This window comes from Stomoxys calcitrans, chromosome 2 (assembly GCF_963082655.1).
Source record: "Stomoxys calcitrans chromosome 2, idStoCalc2.1, whole genome shotgun sequence".
NCBI classification, from domain to species: domain Eukaryota; kingdom Metazoa; phylum Arthropoda; class Insecta; order Diptera; family Muscidae; genus Stomoxys; species Stomoxys calcitrans.
The window spans coordinates 91,638,704-91,653,045 of record NC_081553.1 but is presented as its reverse complement, the minus strand read 5'-3'; the positions used below and the strand labels follow the sequence as shown (position 1 = coordinate 91,653,045).

Genomic DNA, 14,342 nt, shown 5'->3' with positions numbered 1-14,342 from the left:
CAGAAACATTGCAAGAGGAACCTATCTATCCAGAAAAAGTCACAGTTTGGTGCGGTTTATGGGCTGGTGGAATCATTGGACCGTACTTCTTTAAAGATAATGCGAATCATAACGTAACTGTGAATGTTAAGCGCTATTGTGAGGTGATATTCTACTTAATTCTCTACCGATTTGTCTGGAATTTTGCACGTAGCGTTTTGGTATCACTTCCAACAACTGCGCTAAAAATGGTTTAAATCGGTCCATGTTTTAATATAGCTGCCATATAAACCGATCTGGGATCTTGACTTCTTGAGCCAATAGAGCGTGCAACTCTCATCCGATTTGGCTGAAATTTTGTATGAGGTGTTTTGTTACGACTTTCAATAACTGTGCTAAGTATGGCGTAAATTGGAAAATAAACTGATATAGCTGCCATATAAACAGATCTGGAATCTTGACTTCTTGAGCCTCTAGAGGGCGCAATTCTCATCCGATTGCAATGAAATTTTGCACGTAGTGTTTGGGTATCACTTCCAACAACTGTGTTAAGTATGATTCAAGTCAGTTCATAACCTGATATAGCTGCCATATAAACCCATCTTGGGTCTTGACTTCTTGAGCCTCTGGAGGGCACAATTCCCGCTCGATTCGACTGAAATTTTGCACGTAGTGTTTTTTTATCACTTCCAATAACTGTGCTAATTATGGCGCAAATCGGAACATAACCTGATATAGCTGCCATATAAACCGATCTGGGATCTTGATTTCTTGAGCCTCTAGAGGGCGCAATTCTCATCCGATTTGGCAGAAATTTTGCATGTGGTGTTTAGTTATAGCTTCCAACAATTGTGCTAAGTATGGCGCAAATCGGTACAAAACCTGATATAGCTGCCATATAAACCGATCTGGGATCTCGAATTCTTGAGCCTCTAGAGGGCGCAATTGTCATCAGATTTGGCAGAAATTTTGTACAACAGCTTCTCTCGTGACCTTCGACATTCGTGTCGAATATGGTCTGAATCGATCAATAAATTGATACAGCTCCCATATAAACCGATCTCCCGATTTTGCTTCTTGAGCCCCTAGAAGGCGCAATTCTTATCCGAATGAACTGAAATATTACACAATGACTTCTACAGCATTCATTTCAGCATTCATTTATGGCCCGAATCGGACTTGTTTTTATTAAAATCGGAACTGTCCATAATCATATAAAAATTTCTTAAGAAACCTTTAACGACAATTTCCTTTTTTGTAATTTATTTTATTTAAACAAATTATTTCATAAACACTTCCCTATTTTTTCCTATATAAATCCTTCTGAGGTATCGAACACTTATTTTATGTAACTTTTATTTCTCCTTTTCTTTATAGATTTCCTTTTACGTGGCCCCTTCAATAACAACATCAAACCAAACCGACATTGATATAAGGCAAGTATTGTGTTTTTTTCCAATGTAATAAATCACAATTTATACCTATACCTTGCCACAGCTTTCAACATTTAAGACTATAATTTTGCCATAAAAATTAAGTACCGTTTTAATAAATAAATATTCAGTTTATAACCAGCAATTTCCTAAAGACCAATGCCACAACCTGAAATTTAATTTAAAAAAATTAATGCACAAAAATTCATTAAAAAGTCAATGGAACACGCCCTCAATTTAGTTGGGCAAAAACTTACCAAATCTGCTCTTTGCATAGACCAAAACACCCCAAAAGGCATGGCTACCCAATAAACCCCATAATTATCAAGTTTTAATCCATGACGAAAATAACTTAACTGGAGAGTGTCGAAATAGAATTAAAACCAATGCCGACAACACAAGTTTTATAAAAAAAAACCTAATTTTATTTAAGTTATTTCTTTTTATGATTAAAGTAGAGGAAATATATTTTTATGCGTTTTTCTGTGTGTGTGTGGAGCGAACAATTAAAGTAAATTTATGACTTTGAACTTGACAGGCCATTGTGACTTTTATTGAATATTTTTTATGGACCTTTAATTAATGTTCCGTATCATATGTGATGGGAAGCGAAGCAAAAGTGACGAGAAATCTCAAATAGCCAAGTGCGGGACGAGAACAATCTTTGAGCGGCAAGTACTTATTCTTATTCTACATTAAAGGTTTCATACTCAAACATTACCATGAAATGCCATGATAAGAGTTAAGTAGCTTATGTCCGTCTCCTAATGGAGTTTTGAGAAATCACAATTTGTCTTATCACCTGGACTTTATATGCTTAGTAATAGGATGCGGAAACTTTAAAAGTTAATGAAATTGTATTGACTCATGACATAATCACTACAAATATTGCCCAACATCAAAGGCAATGGTCATAGTTCAACCTCCCAATTGTCCCCAAGTTGTCGATTCAAAAATCAATGTTTTGATATTTTGTAGAAATTGTTAACATCTTTGTTTCCCAATGATCTCAAAAAATTCTGATATACTGTAAACCATTCTTCTTCTTTTTTAACCCTGCAACCCACCACTCCTCTATTTTCTTAATGCATTTACTTTTGTATCCTAGATTATGGGGTTTTTGTTCACCAAAACAGTTTTGCAAATCTCACACACAGCATGATCCTTGTTTAGCCTTAGTTAAGTTGTTAAATTTCTAACCTTAATGTGAACTAGTTATATTTTCCAAACTCCGTCATGTTTCTTTGCCAAATGCCATGCTGGGGCCACAAAAGATAATGACGATGAGACGACCAGGGTGTCTCATTAATTTTTATTGATCACGTTTTGACCTAATGTCCTGCAACGAAAATCATTTTGCATAAAACGGTTCACATCGACTAAATTGTAAATGGTGTGAAAATATATGGTGGAGGGGGGTATGGGAAAGTCTTTCCTATGCCGGGGTGGACAGGGAAGTTGGTAATTTTACATAAATGCCAATAGTGGTGAAACATGGTAATCTAATGACCTTTTGGGTAATATGAAGTTGTGGGGCAAAAAGTAACAAAAGCAAGTAGAAAGACGTTTGGATTGGCCGGGCCGAACTTTGGATGCCCACCACCTCAGGTTTATATAATGCAAATTCCACTAAGCAACCGGGGCAAACTTCTCATATATCAATGAGTGCAGATCGATTCATGTTTAAACTCAATGATAAGGGGCCTTCCTATTAAAGCCAAGTCCAAACGGCGTGCCGCAGTGCGACACCTCTTTGGAGAGAAGTTTTACATGGCATATTACCTCACAAATGTTGCCAGCATTAGGAGGGGAAAACCACCGCTGAAAATTTTTACTCATGGTCTCGCCAGGATTCGAACCCAGGCGTTCAGCGTCATAGGCGGACATGCTAACCTCTGCGCTACGGTGGCCTCCAATTGTATTTAATAACCATAGTTATATATATGGAGCATTTATGATACCCAGCTCCTTTAGCGAAATATGGTTCGACCTATGCTGAAACCCAGTAAGGATTTCAAAGTTCTAATTCAGCCCACTGTGCCAATATTCATCGAAATCGGGGAATAAATGGGCCTTATGTGGGATAAAAAGCGTAAATCAGAAGATCGTTATATACGGCAGCTATTTCCAAACATGGTCCGGTCAGCACCATGCTAAATTTCAGCAAAATCGGGTCATAAATAGTCAATTTATGGGCAAAAGACCTAGAGTCCGAAATACGATGTTTATAGCAGCTACATACAAATATGGTCCGAGCATAGACAACGAAAGTCCTAGTGCCAAATCTCTTCGAAATCGGGTAACAAATGCATCATTTCTGGGTTTAAGAACTTTAATCGGGAGATTGATATATATATGGCAGTTATATCCGAATATAAACCGATATGAACCACAATTGACACGGATATCAAAGGGTTTAACGTAACTAACGGAGTAGAATTTCAGAGAAATCGAACAATAAATGCGTCTTCTTTGGGTGTTAGATCTTAAAGGCGAGAAATCGGTCTATATGGGAGCTATATCGAGTTATTGTCTGATATAGCCAATCTTCGAACTTAAACTGCGGGCACTTGAATCTCCGAGACATTGCTTTTTAGGATGCTAGGGGGTAGGATCTGTTCACCCTTTAGATATAATTCTCTTTGATCTTCGCTACATTAGGTTATTATGCCTATTGGTCTCAATAACCACTTGGATGATTTCTTAGTTTCCTCGCTACTCCAAAATCTTTTCATTTGAGTCTCAAATGAAGCCGATAAGTTAACATGTCCGTTTCGGAAATTTTTAGGGTAGGGCGTTCCCCTTCAATACCTCCACCTTAAAACTGGTTATAAGATTTTGTTTGCAACCTAAAATTCGCTTAGATTCAAATAAACATTCATAAATTGTGCTAAGGGAATGGGTCCGCCCCCTCTTCATGTATTGATCTCTCTGCTTATTGGTTCACTAGCTTAAGCCATAGTGATAATAAAGTAGTCCCTTTGAAAAACAGTAAAAAGAGGTATGGCGATAAGCTAAAGAATACGTTTGACGGCGTCTGCTAGTCCTCAAACTGCAGTGAAAAGAAACATCATGCCAATCATGAATGGAGTAATGGAGCTCCCCAGCAGACAAGAACAAGCTTCATAGCTACGCAAAAAGCTAAAACTTAAACAACTTTCGTATACTCATTTCCCGGAAAACTCTCCCATGGACAATACAGCTACCGAAGAAATAGTGAATAATATGTATACATCGACAATTCGCATGGAGTTCTGACTGAGTCAGAAACACTTTGTGCACTTTAAAGTTTCGACCATTTAAATTGCGAGGCCCTGACGATGTGTCACCAGTTGAAATCAATGCGGTATCAGATAGTCTTTCGTTTGTTTTTCTGTAGAAAACCTTTTCAATTTTTTTTTAATTTTGTTAAAAATAAATTCAAGGCAATATTTTTGAAATTTTTTATAATTTAATTTTTGTTTTGAAAATTTTATTCCCATAAAAAAATTTTGTCAAAGTTTTAATTTTTTTAAAAAAATTTTCTCGCAATTTCTCTATAAAATTTTGTTTTAAAATGTTTTTTCTCTTCCCGGTAATCTTGTGATAGATGTAGTTTTATTGGATCTTAGCCGAGATGGCATAAATTAATCGCTTTTAGGGACGATGTCGTGCTGCCCATCTGAGGCAATGTTCTGTGAACGATCAGGAAGACCGTAGAAAGATCAAAAGACTGTATTCCATCGAGGATTGGGTTAAGGTTCAGTTCAAAGAAGACGGATCTGGAGCAATATGATATCAGATTTTAGACTGCCTTCTATGGTCAGAATCACTCTGCAGTTGTCGAAAGGGGGAAAATGTCTGGACCTCTATTCGAAGTCCTCCTTAAAAGGAAGAAAGAAGTCGAAAAGCTCTGTGCACCTCCTACTTCTGCAGGAGGATATCCAGTATCCAGGAAGTAGGAGTTTTACCCAATGATGTAAAATGTACGCTTTTTGAGAGACCAGAGCTAACAAATAAGACACAAGTATGGTGGAAGGCTGCGAATAGAAGTAATCGTACTAAAGTGTAAGAGATCAAGGTGCACACCGCACAGAGCTTTGGAAGCGATGTTGAATATGCTGCCTCTTCCGGGCTATATTGGAAATAGTGCCGCCAAGGTTGCGTTTTGGATAAGCGAAATCGACATTCCGTTCCCGTTTGTTGGCGGGTAGAGCCACGGTTTCATTTTGAATGTTATAAATGCATTGGAAAAGCTGAGGAAACAAGTGTAGGGACTTTTAGGCAGTGGTAAGTGGCACTAGGTTAGTCGCAATGAAAATTCTGAGTTTAACACATTTGAATTTACGGGGACAGATTGGCGGCGCTCAATGTCTTGTTATCAAGTGAGGACTAGGTAACAGAATAAACTCTAGACTAAAGATATTGCGCTGACTTGGCTTCCCCGACCTTGAGATATTCCGTGATTTGTGAAGGAAAGGCTCATACTTTGCAAAGTGTGGTGAGGATCTATGCATAACTGCCGGACTGGCAGCTGAGGTGAGGATCTACACATCGATGCTGGACTACTATTTAGAACTCACTGGTATCTACCGTTAATCGCTTATTGGCTTAATTTTGATAAAAAGTTGCTGTCTTTCTACAATAGATAACTGAGCTCTTCAACAAGAGTCAAAATTGGGAACTTCGCGAAAGGTTGTATGGCGATCCACCCAGGAATCCATTTATACTGTAGAAGATGTCTTCATGAGGATGCAAGCACTTGTCTTCTTCTTGCATTCGTGTATAGAGGCACAGCAAGCAAATGAAAACCTTTTTTTTCGATTTGAGCTTTTTGATAAACGTGTCTTTGATAGGTCTCTTCAAATAAAGTGACAAGACGATATATTTTAGGCGAAGGACACGATTAGATCCTTCACTCGGTCATGCATGCGTAAAGGCAAAGGAATACAGGTTGACAGCCATCGAGTAGACACTAAGGTGGCCAAAGACCTGTGTTCCTCGGAACGATGCACATACATGTGAAAACATAGGATCGCAATTGCTCCATACTCTATTTTTTTATCCATTTCTCTTGTCGCTTAGTCTAATCTAGGAGCCTCACATTTATTTTCCTTGGCTTGGCTATCTTAGTGGACTTCACTGGTGTTCGAGCGAAATCTTCCCTACAGTGTCTTACCTACCCCTTTTTTTTGTCAAAATTTTATATCTAAAGATAATTTTATGTAAACTTTTAAAATTTTGTCAACATTTTCCTTCTATAGAAAATTTTTTCGAAATTTTCCTTCTATAGATAAATTTGTCATAATTTGGTTTCTATAGAAAATGTTGTTTCTATCGAAAATTTTGTCTAAAAAAATTTTGTCAAAATTTCACTTTTATAAAAAATTTTGTCAAATTTCATTTCAATAAAAAATTTTGTCAAAATATGACTTCAATAAAAAAATTTGTCAAAATTTCACTTCAATAAAAAACGTTTGTAAAATTTTAATTTCTGTAGAAATATTTGACAAGAGGGTATATATGTGACACCTGGTAATATAGGTCTGCGACCCCATAAAGTGTGTATATTCTTGATCGTCTCGACATTCTGAGTCAAACTAGCCGTGTCCGTCCGTCCGTTCGTCCCTCCGTCTGCACGATACTTCTTTTTGATGTGGTGCTTCGATTTGACTTCTTGAGCCTTAGAAGCTTCAATTGTTTGCCGGTTGGGCACATAGTGTTCTTTTACGACTTTCAACACGTATGGAAAGTATGGTCTTAATCGGTCCATAGCCTGATGTAGATCCCATATAAACCGATTTCAAGTCGGAAGCCGCATTTTTTCCCATTTCGACACAATTTTGCACGAAGTTTTCGATTACGACTTGCAAAAATGTGCCAAGTATGGTGTTAATCGGTCTATAACTTGATATAGCTCTCATATAAGCCGATTTCTCGATTATATTTCTTCGGCTGCTAGAAGTTTTATTTTTAGCCTGGTTTGGCAGACATTTGGTACGTAGAGTAAAATAATGTCCTTCAAATTGATTTATTTTGTGTAAATTTTTAGCACAATCCATGGGAGTGGGTTTCCCAAATTTCGTCCCGGCCGAACTTTGCACATTTTTACTTGTTTTTATCATTACTTCCAGCAGACTTTTTTCAAGTGTACAACTTTTCAGCTGCATTGTATTTCAATATGGCACCCATGGCCGTTTTTTTTATAATAATCTATATTAAAATTTAAAAATACCAATTCTCAAATTATCATTTATTTTCCACAGAAATGCATAAAAAGCCTTCAAGACTATTTCAGGCAATTGTATTTCTTCAGCTGCAAAAGAAGAAAAAACCGTATTCCCCCACAATTGTCTCTAAGACGGTTGTTAGCTGGGGATTAGTAATATGACGAACATTTTAAAGTTTGGTTTTTTGAAGTTGTGTTTTTTTTTCTTGCTCAAACTACCTACCTTTCCTTCCACTTGGCCAAACTAACTTCAAAGGCCAAACGGGGTGGACAAGGGAGTGTGTTTTAGCAGAAGTTGAGCTGGATGGTTGACTGCTGACTCTCTGGTGTATTGCCAAAGCGCAATTGTTTATTGAAATGTTTGATTACTTGACTTCTTTAACTTGTTTTGCCAATTGGTGAAATAATCAACCACAACAATAACAACAGCAACGAAGAAAAAAAGACACAGATCTATGGCTACCAAAAAAAATCTGAAGGAAAAAAAAAACGGCGAAATCCCCAAGAAGAAGGATGGTTGGTTGGTGGAGCCAGCGTCAAAATAGACAAAGACACCGGACGCCTAGCCAGCCAGCAATCAAAAATGTTGGGAGTGAATGCTGCAAAAATTCTCCTCTCCCTCGCTTCGCTTCTCTATCGCCTCGTAAGGTAGGAAAAGAAAACAAAAATCGTTTATTTGAATGAATCCATAAAAATGGATTGGTTTGTTAGGTTGGTTCAGCTGATGGTGATGGTGTTGTGCCGCTTTGCTGTTGCTTTAGCCGCCATCAACATCGCCGCCGTTACAGTTGCCATTGCCGCTGCCGTTATTTTGGTATGGTTGAAGCCGCAATTTTTTGGTAAAAGGTGTGTCAGTAGTTAATGCAACTGACTCCAAAAGTAAACAACTCAAAAAACACCATGCCACCACCACTTCACATGCCACTGGCAGAGATGCCAGTTTTTTGAAATAACTCTCGACACAATATCTCATCAACAAAATTCGAAAAAAAATAAATAATATTTTGACAAAATATTCTATGGAAAAAACATTTTGACAAATCTTTTGTATAGACATTTTCTAAAGAATTAATTTTTATATTTTTGGCCAGATTTAAAAAAAAAATACATATTTGAAAAAAAATTTAAAAAAATTTTGAAAAATTTTTATATTACTTTAGTTGGCCATACAAACACTTGTTCCTCTGGCCGAACATAGAAGAATAGATTTCCAAGGTCCCCGATCTTCTGCGCTCCTTATGCAATCTCTGACAATCCGTTTCGAAATGTCTTTCTCCACCCAATGTCTCCAACGGAGTTTTGGTCTTCCCTTTTGCGTATTCTAAAGGGAGATTCTTTTTTGCAGGCCACTGTAGTGCAGAGGTTAGCATGCCCGACTATGACGCTGAACGCCTGGGGAGACCATCAGAAAAAATTTTCAGCGATGGTTTTTCCCTCCTAATGCTGGCAACATCTGCGAGGTACTATGCCATGTAAAACTTCTCTCCAAAGCGATGTCGCACTGCGGCACGCCGTTCGGACTAGGCTACAAAAAGGAGACCCCTCATCATTGAGTTTAAACTTGAATCGGACTGCACTCATTGATATGTGAGAAGTTTGCCCCCGTTCCTTAGTGGAATGTTCGCGGAAAAAATTTACAAAATTTACATAAAGGGTGATTTTTTAATAGAAAAGCTTTTCAAAAAAACACATAAAATTCAGAAAATCGCATGAAATCTTTATTTGAATCTAAAGTACGATCCATATAATTTAATGTTTGAAGATTATTTCATGCAAATGTTGACTGTGACTGCGCCTCATCTGGTCCACTCGCTTAGTCCAATTTTGGCATACTCTTTCCAACATTTTGGCCGGTATCTACGAATAAATGCTTCAATGTTGTCTCCCAATGCGTCAATTGGAGTGGATTTATCTGTATAGACATGAGCTTTAACATAGCCCCACAAAAAATAGTCTGACGGTGCCGAACGTGAAATAAAATTTTCACCAAGTTCACCTCTCAATAAGTCCATTGCTACGCGTGCTGTGTGGCATGTGGCACCGTCTTGTTGAAATCAAATGTCATGCAAGTCAAGCTCTTGTATTTTGAGCAAAAAAAGGTGGAAATCATCTAAAGATAGCGCTTACCATTCACTGTTACCTTACGATTCGCCTCATCTTTGAAGAAGTACGGTCCAATGATGACTCTAGCCCATAAACCGCACCAAACTGTGACTTTTTCTGGATGCATTGGTAGATCTTGTAATGCACTTGGCTGATCTTCATTTCAAAATCGACAGTTCTGCTTATTTACATACCCATTGAGTCAAAGATGAGCTTCGTCTCTCAATGGAAGAAGCCCGCGATCAACTTTCTTAATAGAGCACCCATTTTGATAATAAAATTCAGCAATTCGCAAGCGTTGTTCGTTTATGATTATATTGTAGAGCAAACTGAAGATATTTGACAGTGAAATAGAACACAAAACGTGCTTGAGCTGTTCAAACCAGTGTTGCCAAAAAGAGAATAGCTAAAAAATCACCCAATATTGTCGTTTTTTCACCCTTTATTGCGTTGGCTTTCAAAAGGCTGGAGATTCTTTATTCATTTTGACAACATGACTTAGCCCATACAACCGTCGCATTTTGATGCGTTTAACTATGCTATTGTCGTCATACAGGTTGTGGTTCATATTCTCCATTCTTTGCTGATATTCTCCATCAACATATATAGGTTCACATATTTTACGAAGGATCTTTCTCTCAAACACTCCAAGTACTTTATGTTGCGTTCACGGCGGTTCCAAGGTAATGAAGGTGCTAATTATCTCAAATTTTTGGTTCCAAACTTTTTCCATTTTCTTTATCTCCTCGGGCTTACAAGACGTTGTGGGGGTTGATCCATTTTGACCTATCTAAGTTTATTGTTAGACCCACTTTCGCTGACTCTCTTTCGATACCTTCAAAGGCTGCATTTGCTACTACCGGTGAAGATCCATTATATTTATAGCGTCGTCGGCATAGGCGAGAAACATTTGTTCTATAATGAGCAGGTTGTTGAAGAGATCAAACGATAAGTTGTTTCCCTGTCTGAAAGTTCATTTAGTACTATTGACTGCGAAACACGTCATCTTGCAAAATCATATAAATTTTGACATGGATTACCTTTGAACATATAAGACTGTCAAAAGCGGTTTTGTAGTTAAGGAAGTCATGGTACGATTGGACCTGTCCTTCTTGGGTCTTATCCAGGATTTGACTTTAGGTTTTAATCTTTCACACATTACGCCCAAAATTATTATATGTATGCGATGAGAAGGAGACTTAATCATCAGTAATTGACTTATACTGTCTTGTCCCCTTTCTTATATACGGACATAGTATGCTGAGATTCCTCTCATCGGCTATGCGATCTTCTAGCCAGATCGTGCAGAAGAGTTGATGCATTCAACTGATCAGCGTGTCTCCTCAGGTGTTAAATAGTTCAGCCGGCAACCCATTAACTCCTGCTGCTTTATTGATTTTCATCCGTGTTATTGTCGCGTGCCAACTCGTTTTGACGAGGTAGTACAAATGCGATAGCATCATCAGGGATTGATTCTGGGAATAGTGTTCTTTGCATATCCGCAGCACACTTTGTATATCTGTTACCAGATTTCCATCCATCAGTCTGATGTTTAATGCTTTGGTAGAATTTTCGAACTTCATTCTGGCTTCTGAACATCTCGATTCGCTCACACTCTTATCTTTCCATTTCTCTCTTCTTTTTGCGGAGCAGACGATTCTCCTCTCTATCGTTTTCCATCGATAATTCATGATTGCATGTAGCGTACGAAACTTCTGGTCGTATCATGGATTTCTTGGAGGAGGCTTTCCAAGAAATCCATGCCATTGCGCTGCTATACTTTCGGGGCAGGGAGTGTTTCCTTCAAGCATTTAGGCCTGTCGAGGGGAAAATTCCGTAGGCACCTGTTGTGTTAGTAGCTTTCCGATGTCTAGCTTCCGTACAGTGTCAGTTCTCATGTATTTCGCACAGGGGCTAACCTTAGCTGACATCCATGTGGCCGTGTGAATCTTTCCATGCTGAGGCTGGTGCTGCTGACTGCCTTAATCCTTTGTCGAAGGTTTCTTCGTATAGACAAAAATTTCAGACTGTTGGGCCAAAGATAGTTTTCTTCTCTATATTCGTATGAAAATTACACAGAACGATTTTCATATCATGTGGTGGACAGCGGTCATATTCTCTTTCTAGATGCTTGTCCTTGGTATATTGATCGAGATCAGTTTTGTCCACTCGTTTCAGGGTCAGTACATACCATAAAACCGGAAAATAACTCCTACCTTGAGGGTTAGCGATTTATTCCATATCCGTTCACCGTCTGAATCCGTGTCTGAGCATTTTGCAGGATATCAACTTGCAGATCTTCAATTTTATCGAGGTGTTGCCATCATATTGGGACCTTTCGTCCTTGTCTTCTATCGAGGCTTGGTCGCAAATAAGGTTGATGTCGAAGAATTTGACCTTGTTGCGGATTGTAGCTAGTCTCTCAACCACCGGAGTAAACCAGGAGACAAGATTTAAAAGTCTCTAACTTCTCCTTCTCTAAGCATTGTTTGGACATTCCTGATGGATATATGCAAGTCATGGTCCTTAAAACGTTTGTGTGGGTTGTCAATTTTATGGAAATGCGTTTGTTTTTGTTATTTTTTGTTTTGTTGGCAACTCTGGCCACAACCATTCTATAGGAAACTTAAATTTGCCATCAGACAGACAGCTATGGTGAGCTGCAGCATTAAACATTTGTTGCTGGTGGCAACTGTTTTTCAGTTGTCGTCGTTAGCCATGGTAGTTGGTGGTTTATTTTTGCTCCGACTATTGTGATGACGGCAATGTTGTTGGCGTTGCTGTGAATTGTATTGTTGCCACCAAGTCTATGCCATGGTTTGTCATTGCATTTTGCATGCGTTCACCAATTTTGTTTTTGGGAGGGATAATAAAAACTAAGCAGTGATTTTTTTTTTCGGAGTTGACTCTCTTAACTGTCTGTCTTTTTGTCTGACGTTTGGTCGTCTTTCCTTGGCTTACCCAAATCAGTGGCGGCTTTGTGACGATGGCAGCATCACGTGGCACAATCAATAAACCATGGGCACGCAAACACTTTACCCTCAACGTTAAAAACGGGCAAAACAGCGACGACTACGTCGATGACGCCGACTCACCATCAGGCCAAAAGACAAAAGTGGGAAGTGGGTTAATGCAACCAAATTTGCAGTTGCAACAAACGAATTGAATGCCTTGCAAGAGCTTTGAGTATGACAACAAAAGTGATTGCATGGTGCACCATGGTGGTGATCGTGGAGGTGCATGGTTAAAATTAATTTTTATTTTCTTTAGGTTTTTGCACAAATAACGGCTCCCTCACTTTTCCAAAAAAATGTTGGCATTGCACCCGCAGGCAGAGAAATTATGGGTATTTCTTTTGCGCTCAAATGCCCAAAGGAGGCTTCATTCTTTATTGAAAAAACAAAAATACAAACCCACAAAGTATTTTTGTTTTCAATGCAAATTGTTTTGTTTATTTCCCAAAGCCCATTGTGAGCTAAGCCATGACTATTTAATTAAATTAATTAATTTATATATATTTTTTTTTTTTTAACAAAAGCTTTAAGGCCATAAATGAAATAGAAAAACGCGAATAATTGTCATGGCCTGCATAAAGTTTTTCAATGTTAGCATGTTAAGGGGGTTAGATTTAGAAAGGCCATACTTTCTCTGGGAAGAAATCTAATTTCCATGTCCACAAAAAAAACTGAAGGAAATTTTGGTTACACAGAATATGTAAAAAAGTAAAAAAAAATAAAAATTAAATAAAAAAATTTTTTTGAATATTTAGGAATTTTTACTTAGGATGAATTTTTGCCCCCTCTCCTCTTATGCTTTAGGATTTATTTACTTGAAAGTTTTTCCTTTTGCTTTTCTCTATTTCAGTTTTCACCCATTTTAAAGCACCTGGTTAAACATCACCTTTCTTGAGCTAATACCATCTACTTCCAATGTGGCTTTTTCTTACAAATTTTCTTCACTAGGCTTTCTATTTGCATATGGCATCTATAATTAAAACTTCCCAAATAATTGTTGAAACTAAGAAAATTAATTTTAATTTTTCCCCCTTCCACGCAGGGAACCTATTTCACACAATTCTGGCTGCTTGAATTTGTTTCGCTTCTCTCAACTTGGTGTTTAATTAGTTATAATGGCGCCCTAAGTTGTGTTTTTTAGGTTTTTTCGTCATCATTTTCACTCCATTAGCAACAGCATCACATACGAAAAACTGCGATGAGGAACCCTTTTCATTCGACACCAACGTCATCTTAGTACTAATGATGGTTAATAACACTTAACTACCGATAATTAATGGAAAATGTTGCACCACATTACAACATTAACATGACCAGCAGCTACCACTGAGTGGCTGACTGACTGCATGACTAGTGAGTAAGTGGTGATGGCGGTAGTGTGAGGAATTCCTCAAGAGATGCCGCCGAAAGCTTTCAAACATGCAACAAGTCCAGATGCACGAATCATTAACCATATCAACTTGGGATTGTATGCCAAAGAGATGAAAAATGTGTGGAAGCTGACATAGTCTTGCATTTGTTACAAGTGAAGGGGGGACAGAAATTTCTGCATTTCCAAATGTAAGCTGTGTTGGTACTTTTTTAAAGATTTTTGAAAGAATTAAT

At 38.0% G+C, this 14,342-nt stretch overlaps 1 protein-coding gene across 2 annotated transcripts in view; it reads left to right on the top strand.

The window, feature by feature from the left end:
• The window catches only part of LOC106089089 (probable serine/threonine-protein kinase DDB_G0282963), a 535,104-nt gene that overhangs the window by 226,474 nt on the left and 294,288 nt on the right, over window positions 1-14,342 (top strand). For both annotated transcript variants that reach the window (XM_059363862.1, XM_059363863.1), the window contains exon 3: window positions 1,357-1,415. The gene's annotated coding sequence lies outside the window, so the exon portion shown is untranslated. The remainder of the gene's footprint in view (window positions 1-1,356; window positions 1,416-14,342) is intronic.